The sequence below is a fragment of the Periplaneta americana genome, chromosome 11 (assembly GCF_040183065.1).
Source record: "Periplaneta americana isolate PAMFEO1 chromosome 11, P.americana_PAMFEO1_priV1, whole genome shotgun sequence".
Classification (NCBI taxonomy): Eukaryota; Metazoa; Arthropoda; class Insecta; order Blattodea; family Blattidae; genus Periplaneta; species Periplaneta americana.
The window spans coordinates 13,727,987-13,734,976 of record NC_091127.1 but is presented as its reverse complement, the minus strand read 5'-3'; positions in this window follow the sequence as shown (position 1 = coordinate 13,734,976).

Genomic DNA, 6,990 nt, shown 5'->3' with positions numbered 1-6,990 from the left:
TCCTAATTCAGTGATCATTCATTATATTTCTTGAATGCAGGATACAGGTTTTATTGTAACCGCAGTATACTGCTCAGTGTTTACATCAGAGGCATACTCCATCCATTGCACGCCCCCTTCTCATACAGTCTATACCGCGTGCGCAGTAAACTCTATGATTCTCGTGGCAATTCCCCGAAGTCTACCCCTGAGTTATGCCGTTGGCACTAGTGTCCTGCAATGTTCGAACATGACAGGCAACCAAGACATTGCAAACTTTGTCTTATTTCATGTGAAAAGCTAATCGCAAGGTTTGTGCTAAAATTCTTAAGCGGTTAAAACATGAAGAGATGGGAGTGGAGGACAAAGACGTTTTATAGTATAATATAGAGGACAGCGAATATTTTTATAACAAGGTGGAACAAACTCGACAGGCCTTCTTCTGCAGAGCGAACATCGGCGAACATCGAACTTCACCATACTCGACAAACGTGAACCGAACATCAGAGCCCTGCACAACGGCCCAGCCCATGGGCTACTTCCTGACCCTACTAATCGATAGTGATCGATAATTTGTTCGTGTAAGTGTGGTTTCTTTAGTTATTACTTCTATGAATAGATGTCGAAAATGACAGTCAGTGTTGCCAATAGTATAGCCTATAAATACACCGCATTATAGAATTCAAAATTTCATCCCCTTTTTGAATCTTGCGTACACTACATTTAACACTTGAATATAAGTAATTGATTAACTAGCGGACTTACTCGTGTTAATTATGTAAGTATGTGCGGCTTACAGCTGTTTCGGTGCTTCATCACACCATCCTCAGAACCTGCTAACATAAACAAATTACACCCAAAACTTCAATACACATTGGAACTTGAAAACAACAACTCCATAAATTTCCTAGACATCACCATAACAAAAATTGACAACAAACACACCTTCAAAATATACAGAAAACCAACCACCACCACCACGCACATACGCAACACATCTAACCACCCCATACAACACAAACATGCTGCATTCAGGACAATGGTACACAGATTACTCAACATACCCATGAGCCAACAAACTACAATGAAGAAGTGAACACAATCAAATACATAGCACAAGAAAACGGATATAATCCAAAAATAATAGACAAAATCGTAAGAAATACAAAACAAAAACTTAACAAACACAAAAACACGCAAAACACAACACAAACACAAGAACACAAGAAATACATCACACTAACATATGAAAACAAAAGCACACATAAGATCGCATCTTCATTCAGAAAGCAGAAATACAACATAGCATACAGAACAGAAAACACACTACAAAGACATCTCAACACACAAAAAACACAAACAAATAAATACGACCACACAGGTGTAGGCTATATAAACTCACATGTAATAGTTGCGACAATTCTACATTGGACAGACAGGCAGATCATTCCAAACACGATACAAAGAACACATCAAAGCAATAACCAGAGGACGCATTACATCTACATACGCCGATCACATAACCAATGCTAATCATACATACAATAACATAAATGCGGACATGGAAATCCTACACATACAACCCAAGAACCAAAAACTCAACACACTAGAACAATACGAAATATACAAACACACTAAAACACACCCCGATCAAATTCTCAACACACAGATCAATTTCAGAACACACACACACGATTTGACTCCACGTTTCAACAATCAAACGCACCCACACAACAGGCAGAGAAGTTCAAGATGACGCCGAGATCTAGTAGGTTCTGAGAATGGTGTCATGAAGCACCGAAACAGCTGTAAGCCGCACAGACTTACGTAATTAACACGAGTAAGTCCACTAGTTAATCAATTACTTTCATCCCCTTCTAATGATTGTAAAAAAAACACCAGATTAAGGGAGAAACCACTGATACTGTCAATTATGATAATAATTTATACTTAATCTACATAATCAATTTCCCCGACACATTTTTAACTGCCCAATAATGGTGTCATCTATTCAGAATCAGCGGAAATATTTCAAAGTTTATCAATTTGTTACATCTTTGGTTCTGACTTATCGCGTGGTTAGAAAGTTCGCTTACACAATCAAAAAACTGTAGGTCAGGTGTATTTGAACAGCAGTGTACTATTTAAGGAGGCACATATGTGAGTTTTAAAACTTCTACAATTTTCATCCAAAATTTATTAATTTTAAACTACATAAACATGCCTACAATACTACTATCTGTACAAAATTTGGTGACATTAGGGCTAATAGTTTTGAAATTATATTTTTTAAACATATTTATATTGACGTCACTAAAAACGCTCCTTGGGACAAAGTTTTGAATTTTTTTAGTTCATATTTGCTCAAAAGCTTGAAAATAGTCAAGGGAATAAAAATTAATTAGCTTTTTGAGCTCAGTCTAAATAGAGAGTCACAATAAATTTTTAAGAGGATTTTCTTAATTTGTTCTTGGGCTTTATATGGAAACAACTGACGACTAATAGCATCTCGTTTGTTTGTTTCATAATTAAACTAATTATTTTCTTCTCGTTCCACACTATCAATTAGAGTAGTCTCCTTATTCTTCCTTATTCTCTCTCGTCCATTTCAATAGCTACTTTCACTGCACTACACTGCTTACAACCACACGTACTACAGGGACATCATTTTATTTTTACTAACATTTTTAATATTAACCTGGCTATACCTTTGGATTAATGACTGAGACCCTGAAAAACCGTTTCCTACCTCCTTCCACAACTGGAGTTCGATGATACTGGCGTAAAATACAAACAAATCACTTTACTAGGTACAGGAGTGAAGAAAAGTAGTTCATCCATTTACGTAAAGTAGGAAATATCGCGATTTTGAGTTTGATAATTTTCATTAGGTTTTGTTTAATCAAAATACAGTACAGTATTAACAATAAGTGTTTTTACTCACGAACTGAGTTATCCATGCAAACGTATTCATTATGCAGTGTATATTATACTGTCTACAGCACATTAGCGTACAATATAGAGAATGAAGTTAAATTGAAAAATAATCATAATATGGATATTTAAACACATTTTTTAAAATGGTGGCCGTTCATTTCGATACAGGCTTCAGTCCTAATGTGCATATTATCGCACTATAGACTATTGCGTCTAATTCCAATTGCCAGTTTCGTCCTTCGCACTAGTAACTCATGTTGAAATAATTCTGTACCTACTCTACGTACTGTAAATTCAATCTTCACTTCTGCCCGACCCGAAAATATAAAATTACTCAGACATGCTATCTACTGTCCGTCCAAGTGGTTATGCCGCAGGATCGTAGAAAGGGGGGAAATCACGTGACAGTTAATTACTTAACGAGGCCTTTTATTTAAGTTATTTTAAGCAGTTGTATAATATTACGTAGACGTCCAATTCCCAACAGAAATTAATGTTTTCAGAAAAGAACTAAGACAGCCCAGCTTTTACAGAGGGGCGTGCAGAAGCAGGTGGGGGAAATCGGGATGCGACGTAGGCAAACGGACAGTACCTGTGCGAAAATATGATTCAATATTGAAAGCTCTTTCGTCACTGGAAAACGCGAACATATTTCTGGAACGTACTATACTCACTAACTCAGTGCTGTTTACTATATGCGGCCTTCATTCTGTGTGGAGGACAGCTGGAACTTCATTAGTAGAAGGGGTGGGAGTGAAGTACATTCAAAAACTCGGGTACAATAAAAATTGAAGTGAAAATAAAATGATGTCCCTGTACAATTCATCAATTGAGCTATACAGACTACCATTCAAAAGTACAACATACTTTTCCCGACAAATTGAAAGTTTATTCGGTGAAAGATTGTTGTCGCATTTTTGCGTAGAAGGTATGTCAAAAATCAGACACTGAAAGTGCAGTGTATGTGTATAAAATTACTCAGACATGCTATCTACTGTCCGTCCAAGTGGTTATGTCGCAGGATCGTAGAAGGGGGGGGGGGGATCACGTGACAGTTAATTACTTAACAAGGCCCTTTTATTTAAGTTATTTTAAACAGTTACATAATATTACGTATACGTCCAATTAATTCCTAACAGAAATTAATGTTTTCAGAAAAGAGCTAAGAAAGCCCAGCCACTAGTCTTTACAGTGGAGCGAGCAGAAGCAGGTGGGGGAAATCGGGATGCGACGTAGGCAAACGGACGACAGTACCTGTGCGAACGCGAACATATTTCTGAAATGTACTATAATCACTAACTCAGTACTGCGGCCTTGGTTCTATGTGGAGGACAGTTGGAACTTCGTTAGTAAAAGGGGTAGAAGTGAAGTACATTAAAAAATTCAGGTACAATAAAAGTTGAAGTAAAAATAAAATGATGTCTCTGTATATTCAAGAATAACCGAAATACTGAGACTGCTACAAACTAAAACAGTCGTATGATTTTAAAACGTCGCGGTCGATTTCATAAATACAAAAATTATATTAAAAATGATTACAACATACATAGCATATAGCTATTTCATGCATGTCTCTTACCGTAGCTGCGTGGTCTAAGGCAGGAATCGGCAGAAATGTCATCGTGACCACTAGCAATAGTGACGTTGCAGGGGCACCGCTTCACCCCTTCCCTTCCGTCCAACTCCCCTACAACTCTATTTCACACGCATCTATCCGTGGAGGGTTACCTGATTAGATTTACATTGCTTCTTTCTCAAAACCTACAACCCTAGATCATATATATAACAGATAGCTCATCCCTATGTTAAAATCGGCAGCACTTTGAAGAGAACAACCGCCAGGATCGCCACCAGTCCGCCGTAAACAACACGAGATGGTAGTACAGTCGCTAATGCAATTCAAATGGGAGTTATGACGTGACTCCTTATGTAACAACTAGATGGCAGCATAGTAAACCTCACAAAAGTTGTTACCGTTAAAGCCTATAAGGCCGAACAATCTGGATATATATGATCTAGGCTACAACGTCTGTTCGGAAACGTGTGTTTAAGGAAGAATGGGAGGAACAGTATTTGTTGTGCACATGGTGACAATATAGACGCCTCTTGTGTTCTAGTCTAAAAGGCACTTATAAATCGAACATCTAGTGACATTACGACACATCATAAGATTATCACGAAATCATAGGTAAGCATGAACATATCTAATGTAATTGTAAACGGAAATGTATAGACTACAGCAGAAAATAAGTATAATCATAATTTTCTTTTCGTAGGGCTGGAGGGGACGAAGCAATTAAAACATAAAAAACTAAATTTAAATAATAGTTCCGGTACTAAAATATGGTGAAACAAGCTATGAGTCAAAGGGAACTCCATGCAAGTTATGTTATTGTTTTGGAAATCGCAAAATCATCCAAGTCTTATAATGAAGGACAGTTCATTAATAGGCCTACATGTCTGAATAAAGTTGCTAACATTATTTGTCTCAAATAATCTGATGTTTCCAACAGTATGAAATTATCCACACGGACAATACAAAGGAGGATAAGGGATATTGAAACACTAGCTGAACTAGAAATAAAATAAAAGATGCATAAACAGTGGTCTAATCAGGGGCGGACGCAGGATTTTTTTTCGGGGAGGGATTTGAGGAGATAGTAAAAATGGAGTAATGAGAAATAAGTTTATATACTCACAATTTGTTTCCGAGTCACAAACATTTACAAGTTGACCTGAGTAGCGTAGTCAGTATAGCCTTCTGTGCTCGAAGTTGCGGGTTCTATCCCAGCACAGTTCGATGGCATTTAAGTGTGTTTAAATGTGACAGGCATCATATCGGTAAATTTATTGGCATGTAAAAGAAGTCCTGCAGGGAAAAATTCTGGCGCACCAGTGACGCTGATATAACCTCGGCAATTGCGAGCGTTGTTAAATAAACCACAATTTTTTAATTTTAATATATTCACAATGATTGAATACAAAAACAATGACAGAGTGATATTTAAAGAAGAAGGTGACGAGACTTCTTAGATATTTCATCCAGTACTTCATAAGCTTTTATTTCTATATTTTTATGTATCATTATCAAGACCAGTCCATTTAATCTGTCTGCTCCTCGAGTAAGTCTTCAAATACCGCAATGTTGAGAACGACCGTTCTGGTGTTGCTGTAGTTACAGGTAACATACAGAAACGTTTTAGCGCCTTGTGAGTGCAGGGAAAAATAATTTCATTGCACCTGTTCAAAGATGATATAAAATCAGTAGGCATTAGGTGAAGATTTTTCTGATCAAGGAATTTCCCCCCCCCCACATCTTCAATTCATTGAAGAAAGACTCTGGTGATGGATCAACATCATTGGGCCACTGATTTACTATAGCCTGAAAGCAGTTTCTAAATCTTCATCTGATGCTCGCACTGTGTTTTTCCCTCTTCTTACCGCTTAAGTGACATATTGATTTTACTGCATTAGGCTTTTAACATATTTTTAGAGACGTTCAATATAGTAATAATTATAAATTGGAAACTTACCACTGCAATTTCACCTAAATTGCACTCTCAATTATTGTTTTTAAATATTTGCAAAAATTAAGTAAACTCTACAACTCCACTAACGTTACTGCATTCGTGATCCAAGTAACATTAAGGAAGCCGTGAAAAAATCAACAAGATTCCAGACTCATCATAGACTGGGGGGAAAAAAAGACAGACGTATATCACGGCCTGCTGCAGTATAGTAAACACAGAAAACATTTTAAAGCAACAATGTTGAAGAGAGATATTTTTGTTTTGCAAATTTGCCGTCATTGAACAGAAACCAAGATGGAGATTTCATTGCAACTAATTAGAAATTCCTCTTTCAGGTATGTAATAAACGATCTTCGCACAAAATAATGTATGATACACGAGCGGTATGTTTTCTTTCAATTTTCGGAAATTAAAAAAGCTCAACTACGTTTCGCTTTTTCAAACTTTTCCTCGAACATGAAAACTTCAACATACCGCTCTTGTAACGCATATTACTATTAAGTTAACATCGTAATAAGTCAAGACGGAAAATAAACAAAAAACA